The sequence below is a fragment of the Schistocerca cancellata genome, unplaced genomic scaffold (genome assembly GCF_023864275.1).
Source record: "Schistocerca cancellata isolate TAMUIC-IGC-003103 unplaced genomic scaffold, iqSchCanc2.1 HiC_scaffold_501, whole genome shotgun sequence".
NCBI lineage: Eukaryota > Metazoa > Arthropoda > Insecta > Orthoptera > Acrididae > Schistocerca > Schistocerca cancellata.
Window position 1 is genome coordinate 1 of NW_026046515.1, and position 17,537 is coordinate 17,537.

The following is a 17,537-nucleotide window of genomic DNA, read 5'->3' on the forward strand; positions in this document are numbered from 1 at the left end:
TGTGGACAGTGCATGGTAAGTGTTGGTCGCGGCGAGCCTAAAGACACGCAAGATGTTGCAAAGCCAGCCTCACAGACTCATATGATGTATACTGACGTAAGGAGAGCAAGACGTGAATGTGAGGACCGGCTGTTGTCGAGGTGTCATCGAGTGCAAATCTATCTTAGGTATAACGGCCTAACCTCAATGAAGTCTAGAGTGTGGACAACACGTTCGTCTTACTCAGAGCGGTGGCCGAACGCTATTTTCGACGTTGTGCGTGCCACTTTAATTTTGGCCAACTACGATTCGATACAGAATGCAGGAAACCTGAAAGACACCCTCACGGACACATTGAGAGTAGTGTTTGTCTGCGGAATAATGGGAGTGCAAGGGTCTGTGATATTGATATGGTTGTATGTAGCACTATCCGTCATCAGGGGCGTAGCTCAGATGGTAGAGCGCTCGCTTAGCATGCGAGAGGTACTGGGATCGATACCCAGCGTCTCCAGAATTTTTAACACACCAACATGCGCACACTGCCATGCAAATAATTCACAGCCAGCGAATGTGTCTAGGCAGATACGAGCGAACGATTAGCAGCCACAATTGGCAAGCGTGCTGTTACGCGCAGGAAGCACCCTCCTCCCAGCCCTATACTTAATTTAGAACCAGTACAAGTCTTCCCTTAAGATTCTCAAACCTATGTCGGAAAGATCTGCCTTGCGCCGAGTTCACAAAAATCCCACTGCACATTCCCATTCTTTACGTGCAGTCGGCTGCTACTGGTGTTGCTAGTTGTGACTGCTGATGACAGATGCCGTAGCAATCAATTCATGGAGTGAGTTGTATGTTTTGCGACACTCTGTCTCTGACAAGCAAGCGGAGGTGACATAGGCGCGAACACGGGAAGTTTGCAGCTCCTCGCTGCCTGCAGAGACCGAGCAGCCACACTAGTTGGGCGGCCTAAGCCGTAGGCGAAATGTGCTCACTCGCTTGGGCGCGACGTCAAGCTCTAAATAAGGCTGTCACTAGCGTGAGCGTTGCGTGAGCGTCGTGTAAAGTCGGAAAAGTCGTCTGCATAGGTGAGTGCAATGTTTGGGGAGCGTTTCGTAGTTTGCGCAGTGCAATGGAGACGCGGAAACTTGTTGTGGCCCAGTCTTTTGCAGTTGGACGACAAGAGTGGTACACAGTAGTAAAGTGCGAGGCAGTGAGTTGGCATCAACAGTCGAGTGCACAATGGGGCTTCAGATGTGCTTGTTACCTCAGGCGCTGTGTGATTGTCGACATGGAGTCAAAACGGAGCAATTTGTGACTGTCCTTTCAATTTAAGACGTTAAATACAGACGGAATTTGTAGTCGTAATACCAGAGCATCGAAACTACTTGGAACTCTTGTGCATATGAACGTGATCGCGCCTTTGTACACTGGTCCCTTCGCCCCTATGAACCAACCAACCATCATGTCCGCGCACATCAGAGTAGCAAAGGATGGAAAACAGCGCATCTTTGTTGCGCTTGGGGGCGTAGCTCAGTTGGTAGAGCGTTCGCTTTGCATGTGAAAGGTCCCGGGTTCAAGCCCCGGCGCCTCCATGTTTTGTGGACAGTGCATGGTAAGTGTTGGTCGCGGCGAGCCTAAAGACACGCAAGATGTTGCAAAGCAGCCTCACAGACTCATATGATGTATACTGACGTAAGGAGAGCAAGACGTGAATGTGAGGACCGGCTGTTGTCGAGGTGTCATCGAGTGCAAATCTATCTTAGGTATAACGGCCTAACCTCAATGAAGTCTAGAGTGTGGACAACACGTTCGTCTTACTCAGAGCGGTGGCCGAACGCTATTTTCGACGTTGTGCGTGCCACTTTAATTTTGGCCAACTACGATTCGATACAGAATGCAGGAAACCTGAAAGACACCCTCACGGACACATTGAGAGTAGTGTTTGTCTGCGGAATAATGGGAGTGCAAGGGTCTGTGATATTGATATGGTTGTATGTAGCACTATCCGTCATCAGGGGGCGTAGCTCAGATGGTAGAGCGCTCGCTTAGCATGCGAGAGGTACTGGGATCGATACCCAGCGTCTCCAGAATTTTTAACACACCAACATGCGCACACTGCCATGCAAATAATTCACAGCCAGCGAATGTGTCTAGGCAGATACGAGCGAACGATTAGCAGCCACAATTGGCAAGCGTGCTGTTACGCGCAGGAAGCACCCTCCTCCCAGCCCTATACTTAATTTAGAACCAGTACAAGTCTTCCCTTAAGATTCTCAAACCTATGTCGGAAAGATCTGCCTTGCGCCGAGTTCACAAAAATCCCACTGCACATTCCCATTCTTTACGTGCAGTCGGCTGCTACTGGTGTTGCTAGTTGTGACTGCTGATGACAGATGCCGTAGCAATCAATTCATGGAGTGAGTTGTATGTTTTGCGACACTCTGTCTCTGACAAGCAAGCGGAGGTGACATAGGCGCGAACACGGGAAGTTTGCAGCTCCTCGCTGCCTGCAGAGACCGAGCAGCCACACTAGTTGGGCGGCCTAAGCCGTAGGCGAAATGTGCTCACTCCGCTTGGGCGCGACGTCAAGCTCTAAATAAGGCTGTCACTAGCGTGAGCGTTGCGTGAGCGTCGTGTAAAGTCGGAAAAGTCGTCTGCATAGGTGAGTGCAATGTTTGGGGAGCGTTTCGTAGTTTGCGCAGTGCAATGGAGACGCGGAAACTTGTTGTGGCCCAGTCTTTTGCAGTTGGACGACAAGAGTGGTACACAGTAGTAAAGTGCGAGGCAGTGAGTTGGCATCAACAGTCGAGTGCACAATGGGGCTTCAGATGTGCTTGTTACCTCAGGCGCTGTGTGATTGTCGACATGGAGTGAAAACGGAGCAATTTGTGACTGTCCTTTCAATTTAAGACGTTAAATACAGACGGAATTTGTAGTCGTAATACCAGAGCATCGAAACTACTTGGAACTCTTGTGCATATGAACGTGATCGCGCCTTTGTACACTGGTCCCTTCGCCCCTATGAACCAACCAACCATCATGTCCGCGCACATCAGAGTAGCAAAGGATGGAAAACAGCGCATCTTTGTTGCGCTTGGGGGCGTAGCTCAGTTGGTAGAGCGTTCGCTTTGCATGTGAAAGGTCCCGGGTTCAAGCCCCGGCGCCTCCATGTTTTGTGGACAGTGCATGGTAAGTGTTGGTCGCGGCGAGCCTAAAGACACGCAAGATGTTGCAAAGCCAGCCTCACAGACTCATATGATGTATACTGACGTAAGGAGAGCAAGACGTGAATGTGAGGACCGGCTGTTGTCGAGGTGTCATCGAGTGCAAATCTATCTTAGGTATAACGGCCTAACCTCAATGAAGTCTAGAGTGTGGACAACACGTTCGTCTTACTCAGAGCGGTGGCCGAACGCTATTTTCGACGTTGTGCGTGCCACTTTAATTTTGGCCAACTACGATTCGATACAGAATGCAGGAAACCTGAAAGACACCCTCACGGACACATTGAGAGTAGTGTTTGTCTGCGGAATAATGGGAGTGCAAGGGTCTGTGATATTGATATGGTTGTATGTAGCACTATCCGTCATCAGGGGGCGTAGCTCAGATGGTAGAGCGCTCGCTTAGCATGCGAGAGGTACTGGGATCGATACCCAGCGTCTCCAGAATTTTTAACACACCAACATGCGCACACTGCCATGCAAATAATTCACAGCCAGCGAATGTGTCTAGGCAGATACGAGCGAACGATTAGCAGCCACAATTGGCAAGCGTGCTGTTACGCGCAGGAAGCACCCTCCTCCCAGCCCTATACTTAATTTAGAACCAGTACAAGTCTTCCCTTAAGATTCTCAAACCTATGTCGGAAAGATCTGCCTTGCGCCGAGTTCACAAAAATCCCACTGCACATTCCCATTCTTTACGTGCAGTCGGCTGCTACTGGTGTTGCTAGTTGTGACTGCTGATGACAGATGCCGTAGCAATCAATTCATGGAGTGAGTTGTATGTTTTGCGACACTCTGTCTCTGACAAGCAAGCGGAGGTGACATAGGCGCGAACACGGGAAGTTTGCAGCTCCTCGCTGCCTGCAGAGACCGAGCAGCCACACTAGTTGGGCGGCCTAAGCCGTAGGCGAAATGTGCTCACTCGCTTGGGCGCGACGTCAAGCTCTAAATAAGGCTGTCACTAGCGTGAGCGTTGCGTGAGCGTCGTGTAAAGTCGGAAAAGTCGTCTGCATAGGTGAGTGCAATGTTTGGGGAGCGTTTCGTAGTTTGCGCAGTGCAATGGAGACGCGGAAACTTGTTGTGGCCCAGTCTTTTGCAGTTGGACGACAAGAGTGGTACACAGTAGTAAAGTGCGAGGCAGTGAGTTGGCATCAACAGTCGAGTGCACAATGGGGCTTCAGATGTGCTTGTTACCTCAGGCGCTGTGTGATTGTCGACATGGAGTCAAAACGGAGCAATTTGTGACTGTCCTTTCAATTTAAGACGTTAAATACAGACGGAATTTGTAGTCGTAATACCAGAGCATCGAAACTACTTGGAACTCTTGTGCATATGAACGTGATCGCGCCTTTGTACACTGGTCCCTTCGCCCCTATGAACCAACCAACCATCATGTCCGCGCACATCAGAGTAGCAAAGGATGGAAAACAGCGCATCTTTGTTGCGCTTGGGGGCGTAGCTCAGTTGGTAGAGCGTTCGCTTTGCATGTGAAAGGTCCCGGGTTCAAGCCCCGGCGCCTCCATGTTTTGTGGACAGTGCATGGTAAGTGTTGGTCGCGGCGAGCCTAAAGACACGCAAGATGTTGCAAAGCCAGCCTCACAGACTCATATGATGTATACTGACGTAAGGAGAGCAAGACGTGAATGTGAGGACCGGCTGTTGTCGAGGTGTCATCGAGTGCAAATCTATCTTAGGTATAACGGCCTAACCTCAATGAAGTCTAGAGTGTGGACAACACGTTCGTCTTACTCAGAGCGGTGGCCGAACGCTATTTTCGACGTTGTGCGTGCCACTTTAATTTTGGCCAACTACGATTCGATACAGAATGCAGGAAACCTGAAAGACACCCTCACGGACACATTGAGAGTAGTGTTTGTCTGCGGAATAATGGGAGTGCAAGGGTCTGTGATATTGATATGGTTGTATGTAGCACTATCCGTCATCAGGGGGCGTAGCTCAGATGGTAGAGCGCTCGCTTAGCATGCGAGAGGTACTGGGATCGATACCCAGCGTCTCCAGAATTTTTAACACACCAACATGCGCACACTGCCATGCAAATAATTCACAGCCAGCGAATGTGTCTAGGCAGATACGAGCGAACGATTAGCAGCCACAATTGGCAAGCGTGCTGTTACGCGCAGGAAGCACCCTCCTCCCAGCCCTATACTTAATTTAGAACCAGTACAAGTCTTCCCTTAAGATTCTCAAACCTATGTCGGAAAGATCTGCCTTGCGCCGAGTTCACAAAAATCCCACTGCACATTCCCATTCTTTACGTGCAGTCGGCTGCTACTGGTGTTGCTAGTTGTGACTGCTGATGACAGATGCCGTAGCAATCAATTCATGGAGTGAGTTGTATGTTTTGCGACACTCTGTCTCTGACAAGCAAGCGGAGGTGACATAGGCGCGAACACGGGAAGTTTGCAGCTCCTCGCTGCCTGCAGAGACCGAGCAGCCACACTAGTTGGGCGGCCTAAGCCGTAGGCGAAATGTGCTCACTCGCTTGGGCGCGACGTCAAGCTCTAAATAAGGCTGTCACTAGCGTGAGCGTTGCGTGAGCGTCGTGTAAAGTCGGAAAAGTCGTCTGCATAGGTGAGTGCAATGTTTGGGGAGCGTTTCGTAGTTTGCGCAGTGCAATGGAGACGCGGAAACTTGTTGTGGCCCAGTCTTTTGCAGTTGGACGACAAGAGTGGTACACAGTAGTAAAGTGCGAGGCAGTGAGTTGGCATCAACAGTCGAGTGCACAATGGGGCTTCAGATGTGCTTGTTACCTCAGGCGCTGTGTGATTGTCGACATGGAGTGAAAACGGAGCAATTTGTGACTGTCCTTTCAATTTAAGACGTTAAATACAGACGGAATTTGTAGTCGTAATACCAGAGCATCGAAACTACTTGGAACTCTTGTGCATATGAACGTGATCGCGCCTTTGTACACTGGTCCCTTCGCCCCTATGAACCAACCAACCATCATGTCCGCGCACATCAGAGTAGCAAAGGATGGAAAACAGCGCATCTTTGTTGCGCTTGGGGGCGTAGCTCAGTTGGTAGAGCGTTCGCTTTGCATGTGAAAGGTCCCGGGTTCAAGCCCCGGCGCCTCCATGTTTTGTGGACAGTGCATGGTAAGTGTTGGTCGCGGCGAGCCTAAAGACACGCAAGATGTTGCAAAGCCAGCCTCACAGACTCATATGATGTATACTGACGTAAGGAGAGCAAGACGTGAATGTGAGGACCGGCTGTTGTCGAGGTGTCATCGAGTGCAAATCTATCTTAGGTATAACGGCCTAACCTCAATGAAGTCTAGAGTGTGGACAACACGTTCGTCTTACTCAGAGCGGTGGCCGAACGCTATTTTCGACGTTGTGCGTGCCACTTTAATTTTGGCCAACTACGATTCGATACAGAATGCAGGAAACCTGAAAGACACCCTCACGGACACATTGAGAGTAGTGTTTGTCTGCGGAATAATGGGAGTGCAAGGGTCTGTGATATTGATATGGTTGTATGTAGCACTATCCGTCATCAGGGGGCGTAGCTCAGATGGTAGAGCGCTCGCTTAGCATGCGAGAGGTACTGGGATCGATACCCAGCGTCTCCAGAATTTTTAACACACCAACATGCGCACACTGCCATGCAAATAATTCACAGCCAGCGAATGTGTCTAGGCAGATACGAGCGAACGATTAGCAGCCACAATTGGCAAGCGTGCTGTTACGCGCAGGAAGCACCCTCCTCCCAGCCCTATACTTAATTTAGAACCAGTACAAGTCTTCCCTTAAGATTCTCAAACCTATGTCGGAAAGATCTGCCTTGCGCCGAGTTCACAAAAATCCCACTGCACATTCCCATTCTTTACGTGCAGTCGGCTGCTACTGGTGTTGCTAGTTGTGACTGCTGATGACAGATGCCGTAGCAATCAATTCATGGAGTGAGTTGTATGTTTTGCGACACTCTGTCTCTGACAAGCAAGCGGAGGTGACATAGGCGCGAACACGGGAAGTTTGCAGCTCCTCGCTGCCTGCAGAGACCGAGCAGCCACACTAGTTGGGCGGCCTAAGCCGTAGGCGAAATGTGCTCACTCGCTTGGGCGCGACGTCAAGCTCTAAATAAGGCTGTCACTAGCGTGAGCGTTGCGTGAGCGTCGTGTAAAGTCGGAAAAGTCGTCTGCATAGGTGAGTGCAATGTTTGGGGAGCGTTTCGTAGTTTGCGCAGTGCAATGGAGACGCGGAAACTTGTTGTGGCCCAGTCTTTTGCAGTTGGACGACAAGAGTGGTACACAGTAGTAAAGTGCGAGGCAGTGAGTTGGCATCAACAGTCGAGTGCACAATGGGGCTTCAGATGTGCTTGTTACCTCAGGCGCTGTGTGATTGTCGACATGGAGTGAAAACGGAGCAATTTGTGACTGTCCTTTCAATTTAAGACGTTAAATACAGACGGAATTTGTAGTCGTAATACCAGAGCATCGAAACTACTTGGAACTCTTGTGCATATGAACGTGATCGCGCCTTTGTACACTGGTCCCTTCGCCCCTATGAACCAACCAACCATCATGTCCGCGCACATCAGAGTAGCAAAGGATGGAAAACAGCGCATCTTTGTTGCGCTTGGGGGCGTAGCTCAGTTGGTAGAGCGTTCGCTTTGCATGTGAAAGGTCCCGGGTTCAAGCCCCGGCGCCTCCATGTTTTGTGGACAGTGCATGGTAAGTGTTGGTCGCGGCGAGCCTAAAGACACGCAAGATGTTGCAAAGCCAGCCTCACAGACTCATATGATGTATACTGACGTAAGGAGAGCAAGACGTGAATGTGAGGACCGGCTGTTGTCGAGGTGTCATCGAGTGCAAATCTATCTTAGGTATAACGGCCTAACCTCAATGAAGTCTAGAGTGTGGACAACACGTTCGTCTTACTCAGAGCGGTGGCCGAACGCTATTTTCGACGTTGTGCGTGCCACTTTAATTTTGGCCAACTACGATTCGATACAGAATGCAGGAAACCTGAAAGACACCCTCACGGACACATTGAGAGTAGTGTTTGTCTGCGGAATAATGGGAGTGCAAGGGTCTGTGATATTGATATGGTTGTATGTAGCACTATCCGTCATCAGGGGGCGTAGCTCAGATGGTAGAGCGCTCGCTTAGCATGCGAGAGGTACTGGGATCGATACCCAGCGTCTCCAGAATTTTTAACACACCAACATGCGCACACTGCCATGCAAATAATTCACAGCCAGCGAATGTGTCTAGGCAGATACGAGCGAACGATTAGCAGCCACAATTGGCAAGCGTGCTGTTACGCGCAGGAAGCACCCTCCTCCCAGCCCTATACTTAATTTAGAACCAGTACAAGTCTTCCCTTAAGATTCTCAAACCTATGTCGGAAAGATCTGCCTTGCGCCGAGTTCACAAAAATCCCACTGCACATTCCCATTCTTTACGTGCAGTCGGCTGCTACTGGTGTTGCTAGTTGTGACTGCTGATGACAGATGCCGTAGCAATCAATTCATGGAGTGAGTTGTATGTTTTGCGACACTCTGTCTCTGACAAGCAAGCGGAGGTGACATAGGCGCGAACACGGGAAGTTTGCAGCTCCTCGCTGCCTGCAGAGACCGAGCAGCCACACTAGTTGGGCGGCCTAAGCCGTAGGCGAAATGTGCTCACTCGCTTGGGCGCGACGTCAAGCTCTAAATAAGGCTGTCACTAGCGTGAGCGTTGCGTGAGCGTCGTGTAAAGTCGGAAAAGTCGTCTGCATAGGTGAGTGCAATGTTTGGGGAGCGTTTCGTAGTTTGCGCAGTGCAATGGAGACGCGGAAACTTGTTGTGGCCCAGTCTTTTGCAGTTGGACGACAAGAGTGGTACACAGTAGTAAAGTGCGAGGCAGTGAGTTGGCATCAACAGTCGAGTGCACAATGGGGCTTCAGATGTGCTTGTTACCTCAGGCGCTGTGTGATTGTCGACATGGAGTCAAAACGGAGCAATTTGTGACTGTCCTTTCAATTTAAGACGTTAAATACAGACGGAATTTGTAGTCGTAATACCAGAGCATCGAAACTACTTGGAACTCTTGTGCATATGAACGTGATCGCGCCTTTGTACACTGGTCCCTTCGCCCCTATGAACCAACCAACCATCATGTCCGCGCACATCAGAGTAGCAAAGGATGGAAAACAGCGCATCTTTGTTGCGCTTGGGGGCGTAGCTCAGTTGGTAGAGCGTTCGCTTTGCATGTGAAAGGTCCCGGGTTCAAGCCCCGGCGCCTCCATGTTTTGTGGACAGTGCATGGTAAGTGTTGGTCGCGGCGAGCCTAAAGACACGCAAGATGTTGCAAAGCCAGCCTCACAGACTCATATGATGTATACTGACGTAAGGAGAGCAAGACGTGAATGTGAGGACCGGCTGTTGTCGAGGTGTCATCGAGTGCAAATCTATCTTAGGTATAACGGCCTAACCTCAATGAAGTCTAGAGTGTGGACAACACGTTCGTCTTACTCAGAGCGGTGGCCGAACGCTATTTTCGACGTTGTGCGTGCCACTTTAATTTTGGCCAACTACGATTCGATACAGAATGCAGGAAACCTGAAAGACACCCTCACGGACACATTGAGAGTAGTGTTTGTCTGCGGAATAATGGGAGTGCAAGGGTCTGTGATATTGATATGGTTGTATGTAGCACTATCCGTCATCAGGGGGCGTAGCTCAGATGGTAGAGCGCTCGCTTAGCATGCGAGAGGTACTGGGATCGATACCCAGCGTCTCCAGAATTTTTAACACACCAACATGCGCACACTGCCATGCAAATAATTCACAGCCAGCGAATGTGTCTAGGCAGATACGAGCGAACGATTAGCAGCCACAATTGGCAAGCGTGCTGTTACGCGCAGGAAGCACCCTCCTCCCAGCCCTATACTTAATTTAGAACCAGTACAAGTCTTCCCTTAAGATTCTCAAACCTATGTCGGAAAGATCTGCCTTGCGCCGAGTTCACAAAAATCCCACTGCACATTCCCATTCTTTACGTGCAGTCGGCTGCTACTGGTGTTGCTAGTTGTGACTGCTGATGACAGATGCCGTAGCAATCAATTCATGGAGTGAGTTGTATGTTTTGCGACACTCTGTCTCTGACAAGCAAGCGGAGGTGACATAGGCGCGAACACGGGAAGTTTGCAGCTCCTCGCTGCCTGCAGAGACCGAGCAGCCACACTAGTTGGGCGGCCTAAGCCGTAGGCGAAATGTGCTCACTCGCTTGGGCGCGACGTCAAGCTCTAAATAAGGCTGTCACTAGCGTGAGCGTTGCGTGAGCGTCGTGTAAAGTCGGAAAAGTCGTCTGCATAGGTGAGTGCAATGTTTGGGGAGCGTTTCGTAGTTTGCGCAGTGCAATGGAGACGCGGAAACTTGTTGTGGCCCAGTCTTTTGCAGTTGGACGACAAGAGTGGTACACAGTAGTAAAGTGCGAGGCAGTGAGTTGGCATCAACAGTCGAGTGCACAATGGGGCTTCAGATGTGCTTGTTACCTCAGGCGCTGTGTGATTGTCGACATGGAGTGAAAACGGAGCAATTTGTGACTGTCCTTTCAATTTAAGACGTTAAATACAGACGGAATTTGTAGTCGTAATACCAGAGCATCGAAACTACTTGGAACTCTTGTGCATATGAACGTGATCGCGCCTTTGTACACTGGTCCCTTCGCCCCTATGAACCAACCAACCATCATGTCCGCGCACATCAGAGTAGCAAAGGATGGAAAACAGCGCATCTTTGTTGCGCTTGGGGGCGTAGCTCAGTTGGTAGAGCGTTCGCTTTGCATGTGAAAGGTCCCGGGTTCAAGCCCCGGCGCCTCCATGTTTTGTGGACAGTGCATGGTAAGTGTTGGTCGCGGCGAGCCTAAAGACACGCAAGATGTTGCAAAGCCAGCCTCACAGACTCATATGATGTATACTGACGTAAGGAGAGCAAGACGTGAATGTGAGGACCGGCTGTTGTCGAGGTGTCATCGAGTGCAAATCTATCTTAGGTATAACGGCCTAACCTCAATGAAGTCTAGAGTGTGGACAACACGTTCGTCTTACTCAGAGCGGTGGCCGAACGCTATTTTCGACGTTGTGCGTGCCACTTTAATTTTGGCCAACTACGATTCGATACAGAATGCAGGAAACCTGAAAGACACCCTCACGGACACATTGAGAGTAGTGTTTGTCTGCGGAATAATGGGAGTGCAAGGGTCTGTGATATTGATATGGTTGTATGTAGCACTATCCGTCATCAGGGGGCGTAGCTCAGATGGTAGAGCGCTCGCTTAGCATGCGAGAGGTACTGGGATCGATACCCAGCGTCTCCAGAATTTTTAACACACCAACATGCGCACACTGCCATGCAAATAATTCACAGCCAGCGAATGTGTCTAGGCAGATACGAGCGAACGATTAGCAGCCACAATTGGCAAGCGTGCTGTTACGCGCAGGAAGCACCCTCCTCCCAGCCCTATACTTAATTTAGAACCAGTACAAGTCTTCCCTTAAGATTCTCAAACCTATGTCGGAAAGATCTGCCTTGCGCCGAGTTCACAAAAATCCCACTGCACATTCCCATTCTTTACGTGCAGTCGGCTGCTACTGGTGTTGCTAGTTGTGACTGCTGATGACAGATGCCGTAGCAATCAATTCATGGAGTGAGTTGTATGTTTTGCGACACTCTGTCTCTGACAAGCAAGCGGAGGTGACATAGGCGCGAACACGGGAAGTTTGCAGCTCCTCGCTGCCTGCAGAGACCGAGCAGCCACACTAGTTGGGCGGCCTAAGCCGTAGGCGAAATGTGCTCACTCGCTTGGGCGCGACGTCAAGCTCTAAATAAGGCTGTCACTAGCGTGAGCGTTGCGTGAGCGTCGTGTAAAGTCGGAAAAGTCGTCTGCATAGGTGAGTGCAATGTTTGGGGAGCGTTTCGTAGTTTGCGCAGTGCAATGGAGACGCGGAAACTTGTTGTGGCCCAGTCTTTTGCAGTTGGACGACAAGAGTGGTACACAGTAGTAAAGTGCGAGGCAGTGAGTTGGCATCAACAGTCGAGTGCACAATGGGGCTTCAGATGTGCTTGTTACCTCAGGCGCTGTGTGATTGTCGACATGGAGTGAAAACGGAGCAATTTGTGACTGTCCTTTCAATTTAAGACGTTAAATACAGACGGAATTTGTAGTCGTAATACCAGAGCATCGAAACTACTTGGAACTCTTGTGCATATGAACGTGATCGCGCCTTTGTACACTGGTCCCTTCGCCCCTATGAACCAACCAACCATCATGTCCGCGCACATCAGAGTAGCAAAGGATGGAAAACAGCGCATCTTTGTTGCGCTTGGGGGCGTAGCTCAGTTGGTAGAGCGTTCGCTTTGCATGTGAAAGGTCCCGGGTTCAAGCCCCGGCGCCTCCATGTTTTGTGGACAGTGCATGGTAAGTGTTGGTCGCGGCGAGCCTAAAGACACGCAAGATGTTGCAAAGCCAGCCTCACAGACTCATATGATGTATACTGACGTAAGGAGAGCAAGACGTGAATGTGAGGACCGGCTGTTGTCGAGGTGTCATCGAGTGCAAATCTATCTTAGGTATAACGGCCTAACCTCAATGAAGTCTAGAGTGTGGACAACACGTTCGTCTTACTCAGAGCGGTGGCCGAACGCTATTTTCGACGTTGTGCGTGCCACTTTAATTTTGGCCAACTACGATTCGATACAGAATGCAGGAAACCTGAAAGACACCCTCACGGACACATTGAGAGTAGTGTTTGTCTGCGGAATAATGGGAGTGCAAGGGTCTGTGATATTGATATGGTTGTATGTAGCACTATCCGTCATCAGGGGGCGTAGCTCAGATGGTAGAGCGCTCGCTTAGCATGCGAGAGGTACTGGGATCGATACCCAGCGTCTCCAGAATTTTTAACACACCAACATGCGCACACTGCCATGCAAATAATTCACAGCCAGCGAATGTGTCTAGGCAGATACGAGCGAACGATTAGCAGCCACAATTGGCAAGCGTGCTGTTACGCGCAGGAAGCACCCTCCTCCCAGCCCTATACTTAATTTAGAACCAGTACAAGTCTTCCCTTAAGATTCTCAAACCTATGTCGGAAAGATCTGCCTTGCGCCGAGTTCACAAAAATCCCACTGCACATTCCCATTCTTTACGTGCAGTCGGCTGCTACTGGTGTTGCTAGTTGTGACTGCTGATGACAGATGCCGTAGCAATCAATTCATGGAGTGAGTTGTATGTTTTGCGACACTCTGTCTCTGACAAGCAAGCGGAGGTGACATAGGCGCGAACACGGGAAGTTTGCAGCTCCTCGCTGCCTGCAGAGACCGAGCAGCCACACTAGTTGGGCGGCCTAAGCCGTAGGCGAAATGTGCTCACTCGCTTGGGCGCGACGTCAAGCTCTAAATAAGGCTGTCACTAGCGTGAGCGTTGCGTGAGCGTCGTGTAAAGTCGGAAAAGTCGTCTGCATAGGTGAGTGCAATGTTTGGGGAGCGTTTCGTAGTTTGCGCAGTGCAATGGAGACGCGGAAACTTGTTGTGGCCCAGTCTTTTGCAGTTGGACGACAAGAGTGGTACACAGTAGTAAAGTGCGAGGCAGTGAGTTGGCATCAACAGTCGAGTGCACAATGGGGCTTCAGATGTGCTTGTTACCTCAGGCGCTGTGTGATTGTCGACATGGAGTGAAAACGGAGCAATTTGTGACTGTCCTTTCAATTTAAGACGTTAAATACAGACGGAATTTGTAGTCGTAATACCAGAGCATCGAAACTACTTGGAACTCTTGTGCATATGAACGTGATCGCGCCTTTGTACACTGGTCCCTTCGCCCCTATGAACCAACCAACCATCATGTCCGCGCACATCAGAGTAGCAAAGGATGGAAAACAGCGCATCTTTGTTGCGCTTGGGGGCGTAGCTCAGTTGGTAGAGCGTTCGCTTTGCATGTGAAAGGTCCCGGGTTCAAGCCCCGGCGCCTCCATGTTTTGTGGACAGTGCATGGTAAGTGTTGGTCGCGGCGAGCCTAAAGACACGCAAGATGTTGCAAAGCCAGCCTCACAGACTCATATGATGTATACTGACGTAAGGAGAGCAAGACGTGAATGTGAGGACCGGCTGTTGTCGAGGTGTCATCGAGTGCAAATCTATCTTAGGTATAACGGCCTAACCTCAATGAAGTCTAGAGTGTGGACAACACGTTCGTCTTACTCAGAGCGGTGGCCGAACGCTATTTTCGACGTTGTGCGTGCCACTTTAATTTTGGCCAACTACGATTCGATACAGAATGCAGGAAACCTGAAAGACACCCTCACGGACACATTGAGAGTAGTGTTTGTCTGCGGAATAATGGGAGTGCAAGGGTCTGTGATATTGATATGGTTGTATGTAGCACTATCCGTCATCAGGGGGCGTAGCTCAGATGGTAGAGCGCTCGCTTAGCATGCGAGAGGTACTGGGATCGATACCCAGCGTCTCCAGAATTTTTAACACACCAACATGCGCACACTGCCATGCAAATAATTCACAGCCAGCGAATGTGTCTAGGCAGATACGAGCGAACGATTAGCAGCCACAATTGGCAAGCGTGCTGTTACGCGCAGGAAGCACCCTCCTCCCAGCCCTATACTTAATTTAGAACCAGTACAAGTCTTCCCTTAAGATTCTCAAACCTATGTCGGAAAGATCTGCCTTGCGCCGAGTTCACAAAAATCCCACTGCACATTCCCATTCTTTACGTGCAGTCGGCTGCTACTGGTGTTGCTAGTTGTGACTGCTGATGACAGATGCCGTAGCAATCAATTCATGGAGTGAGTTGTATGTTTTGCGACACTCTGTCTCTGACAAGCAAGCGGAGGTGACATAGGCGCGAACACGGGAAGTTTGCAGCTCCTCGCTGCCTGCAGAGACCGAGCAGCCACACTAGTTGGGCGGCCTAAGCCGTAGGCGAAATGTGCTCACTCGCTTGGGCGCGACGTCAAGCTCTAAATAAGGCTGTCACTAGCGTGAGCGTTGCGTGAGCGTCGTGTAAAGTCGGAAAAGTCGTCTGCATAGGTGAGTGCAATGTTTGGGGAGCGTTTCGTAGTTTGCGCAGTGCAATGGAGACGCGGAAACTTGTTGTGGCCCAGTCTTTTGCAGTTGGACGACAAGAGTGGTACACAGTAGTAAAGTGCGAGGCAGTGAGTTGGCATCAACAGTCGAGTGCACAATGGGGCTTCAGATGTGCTTGTTACCTCAGGCGCTGTGTGATTGTCGACATGGAGTGAAAACGGAGCAATTTGTGACTGTCCTTTCAATTTAAGACGTTAAATACAGACGGAATTTGTAGTCGTAATACCAGAGCATCGAAACTACTTGGAACTCTTGTGCATATGAACGTGATCGCGCCTTTGTACACTGGTCCCTTCGCCCCTATGAACCAACCAACCATCATGTCCGCGCACATCAGAGTAGCAAAGGATGGAAAACAGCGCATCTTTGTTGCGCTTGGGGGCGTAGCTCAGTTGGTAGAGCGTTCGCTTTGCATGTGAAAGGTCGCGGGTTCAAGCCCCGGCGCCTCCATGTTTTGTGGACAGTGCATGGTAAGTGTTGGTCGCGGCGAGCCTAAAGACACGCAAGATGTTGCAAAGCCAGCCTCACAGACTCATATGATGTATACTGACGTAAGGAGAGCAAGACGTGAATGTGAGGACCGGCTGTTGTCGAGGTGTCATCGAGTGCAAATCTATCTTAGGTATAACGGCCTAACCTCAATGAAGTCTAGAGTGTGGACAACACGTTCGTCTTACTCAGAGCGGTGGCCGAACGCTATTTTCGACGTTGTGCGTGCCACTTTAATTTTGGCCAACTACGATTCGATACAGAATGCAGGAAACCTGAAAGACACCCTCACGGACACATTGAGAGTAGTGTTTGTCTGCGGAATAATGGGAGTGCAAGGGTCTGTGATATTGATATGGTTGTATGTAGCACTATCCGTCATCAGGGGGCGTAGCTCAGATGGTAGAGCGCTCGCTTAGCATGCGAGAGGTACTGGGATCGATACCCAGCGTCTCCAGAATTTTTAACACACCAACATGCGCACACTGCCATGCAAATAATTCACAGCCAGCGAATGTGTCTAGGCAGATACGAGCGAACGATTAGCAGCCACAATTGGCAAGCGTGCTGTTACGCGCAGGAAGCACCCTCCTCCCAGCCCTATACTTAATTTAGAACCAGTACAAGTCTTCCCTTAAGATTCTCAAACCTATGTCGGAAAGATCTGCCTTGCGCCGAGTTCACAAAAATCCCACTGCACATTCCCATTCTTTACGTGCAGTCGGCTGCTACTGGTGTTGCTAGTTGTGACTGCTGATGACAGATGCCGTAGCAATCAATTCATGGAGTGAGTTGTATGTTTTGCGACACTCTGTCTCTGACAAGCAAGCGGAGGTGACATAGGCGCGAACACGGGAAGTTTGCAGCTCCTCGCTGCCTGCAGAGACCGAGCAGCCACACTAGTTGGGCGGCCTAAGCCGTAGGCGAAATGTGCTCACTCGCTTGGGCGCGACGTCAAGCTCTAAATAAGGCTGTCACTAGCGTGAGCGTTGCGTGAGCGTCGTGTAAAGTCGGAAAAGTCGTCTGCATAGGTGAGTGCAATGTTTGGGGAGCGTTTCGTAGTTTGCGCAGTGCAATGGAGACGCGGAAACTTGTTGTGGCCCAGTCTTTTGCAGTTGGACGACAAGAGTGGTACACAGTAGTAAAGTGCGAGGCAGTGAGTTGGCATCAACAGTCGAGTGCACAATGGGGCTTCAGATGTGCTTGTTACCTCAGGCGCTGTGTGATTGTCGACATGGAGTGAAAACGGAGCAATTTGTGACTGTCCTTTCAATTTAAGACGTTAAATACAGACGGAATTTGTAGTCGTAATACCAGAGCATCGAAACTACTTGGAACTCTTGTGCATATGAACGTGATCGCGCCTTTGTACACTGGTCCCTTCGCCCCTATGAACCAACCAACCATCATGTCCGCGCACATCAGAGTAGCAAAGGATGGAAAACAGCGCATCTTTGTTGCGCTTGGGGGCGTAGCTCAGTTGGTAGAGCGTTCGCTTTGCATGTGAAAGGTCCCGGGTTCAAGCCCCGGCGCCTCCATGTTTTGTGGACAGTGCATGGTAAGTGTTGGTCGCGGCGAGCCTAAAGACACGCAAGATGTTGCAAAGCCAGCCTCACAGACTCATATGATGTATACTGACGTAAGGAGAGCAAGACGTGAATGTGAGGACCGGCTGTTGTCGAGGTGTCATCGAGTGCAAATCTATCTTAGGTATAACGGCCTAACCTCAATGAA

The 17,537-nt window shown here is 50.2% G+C and overlaps 22 non-coding genes across 22 annotated transcripts; all 22 read left to right on the forward strand.

The window, feature by feature from the left end:
- Window positions 1-417: 417 nt before the first annotated feature.
- On the forward strand, window positions 418-490 carry Trnaa-agc (transfer RNA alanine (anticodon AGC)). The gene has a single exon. It is a non-coding gene; the product is annotated as a tRNA-Ala (tRNA).
- Window positions 491-1,498: 1,008 nt separating this feature from the next.
- Window positions 1,499-1,571, forward strand: Trnaa-ugc (transfer RNA alanine (anticodon UGC)). The gene has a single exon. It is a non-coding gene; the product is annotated as a tRNA-Ala (tRNA).
- Window positions 1,572-1,993: 422 nt separating this feature from the next.
- Window positions 1,994-2,066, forward strand: Trnaa-agc (transfer RNA alanine (anticodon AGC)). Its single transcript has one exon. It is a non-coding gene; the product is annotated as a tRNA-Ala (tRNA).
- Window positions 2,067-3,075: 1,009 nt separating this feature from the next.
- Window positions 3,076-3,148, forward strand: Trnaa-ugc (transfer RNA alanine (anticodon UGC)). The gene has a single exon. It is a non-coding gene; the product is annotated as a tRNA-Ala (tRNA).
- A 423-nt stretch (window positions 3,149-3,571) lies between these two features.
- On the forward strand, window positions 3,572-3,644 carry Trnaa-agc (transfer RNA alanine (anticodon AGC)). Its single transcript has one exon. It is a non-coding gene; the product is annotated as a tRNA-Ala (tRNA).
- A 1,008-nt stretch (window positions 3,645-4,652) lies between these two features.
- Window positions 4,653-4,725, forward strand: Trnaa-ugc (transfer RNA alanine (anticodon UGC)). The gene has a single exon. It is a non-coding gene; the product is annotated as a tRNA-Ala (tRNA).
- Window positions 4,726-5,148: 423 nt separating this feature from the next.
- On the forward strand, window positions 5,149-5,221 carry Trnaa-agc (transfer RNA alanine (anticodon AGC)). Its single transcript has one exon. It is a non-coding gene; the product is annotated as a tRNA-Ala (tRNA).
- Window positions 5,222-6,229: 1,008 nt separating this feature from the next.
- On the forward strand, window positions 6,230-6,302 carry Trnaa-ugc (transfer RNA alanine (anticodon UGC)). Its single transcript has one exon. It is a non-coding gene; the product is annotated as a tRNA-Ala (tRNA).
- Window positions 6,303-6,725: 423 nt separating this feature from the next.
- Trnaa-agc (transfer RNA alanine (anticodon AGC)) lies at window positions 6,726-6,798 on the forward strand. Its single transcript has one exon. It is a non-coding gene; the product is annotated as a tRNA-Ala (tRNA).
- A 1,008-nt stretch (window positions 6,799-7,806) lies between these two features.
- Trnaa-ugc (transfer RNA alanine (anticodon UGC)) lies at window positions 7,807-7,879 on the forward strand. Its single transcript has one exon. It is a non-coding gene; the product is annotated as a tRNA-Ala (tRNA).
- Window positions 7,880-8,302: 423 nt separating this feature from the next.
- Window positions 8,303-8,375, forward strand: Trnaa-agc (transfer RNA alanine (anticodon AGC)). The gene has a single exon. It is a non-coding gene; the product is annotated as a tRNA-Ala (tRNA).
- Window positions 8,376-9,383: 1,008 nt separating this feature from the next.
- Trnaa-ugc (transfer RNA alanine (anticodon UGC)) lies at window positions 9,384-9,456 on the forward strand. Its single transcript has one exon. It is a non-coding gene; the product is annotated as a tRNA-Ala (tRNA).
- Window positions 9,457-9,879: 423 nt separating this feature from the next.
- Window positions 9,880-9,952, forward strand: Trnaa-agc (transfer RNA alanine (anticodon AGC)). Its single transcript has one exon. It is a non-coding gene; the product is annotated as a tRNA-Ala (tRNA).
- A 1,008-nt stretch (window positions 9,953-10,960) lies between these two features.
- Window positions 10,961-11,033, forward strand: Trnaa-ugc (transfer RNA alanine (anticodon UGC)). Its single transcript has one exon. It is a non-coding gene; the product is annotated as a tRNA-Ala (tRNA).
- A 423-nt stretch (window positions 11,034-11,456) lies between these two features.
- On the forward strand, window positions 11,457-11,529 carry Trnaa-agc (transfer RNA alanine (anticodon AGC)). Its single transcript has one exon. It is a non-coding gene; the product is annotated as a tRNA-Ala (tRNA).
- A 1,008-nt stretch (window positions 11,530-12,537) lies between these two features.
- Window positions 12,538-12,610, forward strand: Trnaa-ugc (transfer RNA alanine (anticodon UGC)). The gene has a single exon. It is a non-coding gene; the product is annotated as a tRNA-Ala (tRNA).
- A 423-nt stretch (window positions 12,611-13,033) lies between these two features.
- Window positions 13,034-13,106, forward strand: Trnaa-agc (transfer RNA alanine (anticodon AGC)). The gene has a single exon. It is a non-coding gene; the product is annotated as a tRNA-Ala (tRNA).
- Window positions 13,107-14,114: 1,008 nt separating this feature from the next.
- Window positions 14,115-14,187, forward strand: Trnaa-ugc (transfer RNA alanine (anticodon UGC)). The gene has a single exon. It is a non-coding gene; the product is annotated as a tRNA-Ala (tRNA).
- Window positions 14,188-14,610: 423 nt separating this feature from the next.
- On the forward strand, window positions 14,611-14,683 carry Trnaa-agc (transfer RNA alanine (anticodon AGC)). Its single transcript has one exon. It is a non-coding gene; the product is annotated as a tRNA-Ala (tRNA).
- Window positions 14,684-15,691: 1,008 nt separating this feature from the next.
- On the forward strand, window positions 15,692-15,764 carry Trnaa-ugc (transfer RNA alanine (anticodon UGC)). Its single transcript has one exon. It is a non-coding gene; the product is annotated as a tRNA-Ala (tRNA).
- A 423-nt stretch (window positions 15,765-16,187) lies between these two features.
- On the forward strand, window positions 16,188-16,260 carry Trnaa-agc (transfer RNA alanine (anticodon AGC)). The gene has a single exon. It is a non-coding gene; the product is annotated as a tRNA-Ala (tRNA).
- A 1,008-nt stretch (window positions 16,261-17,268) lies between these two features.
- Window positions 17,269-17,341, forward strand: Trnaa-ugc (transfer RNA alanine (anticodon UGC)). The gene has a single exon. It is a non-coding gene; the product is annotated as a tRNA-Ala (tRNA).
- The last annotated feature ends 196 nt before the right edge of the window (window positions 17,342-17,537 follow it).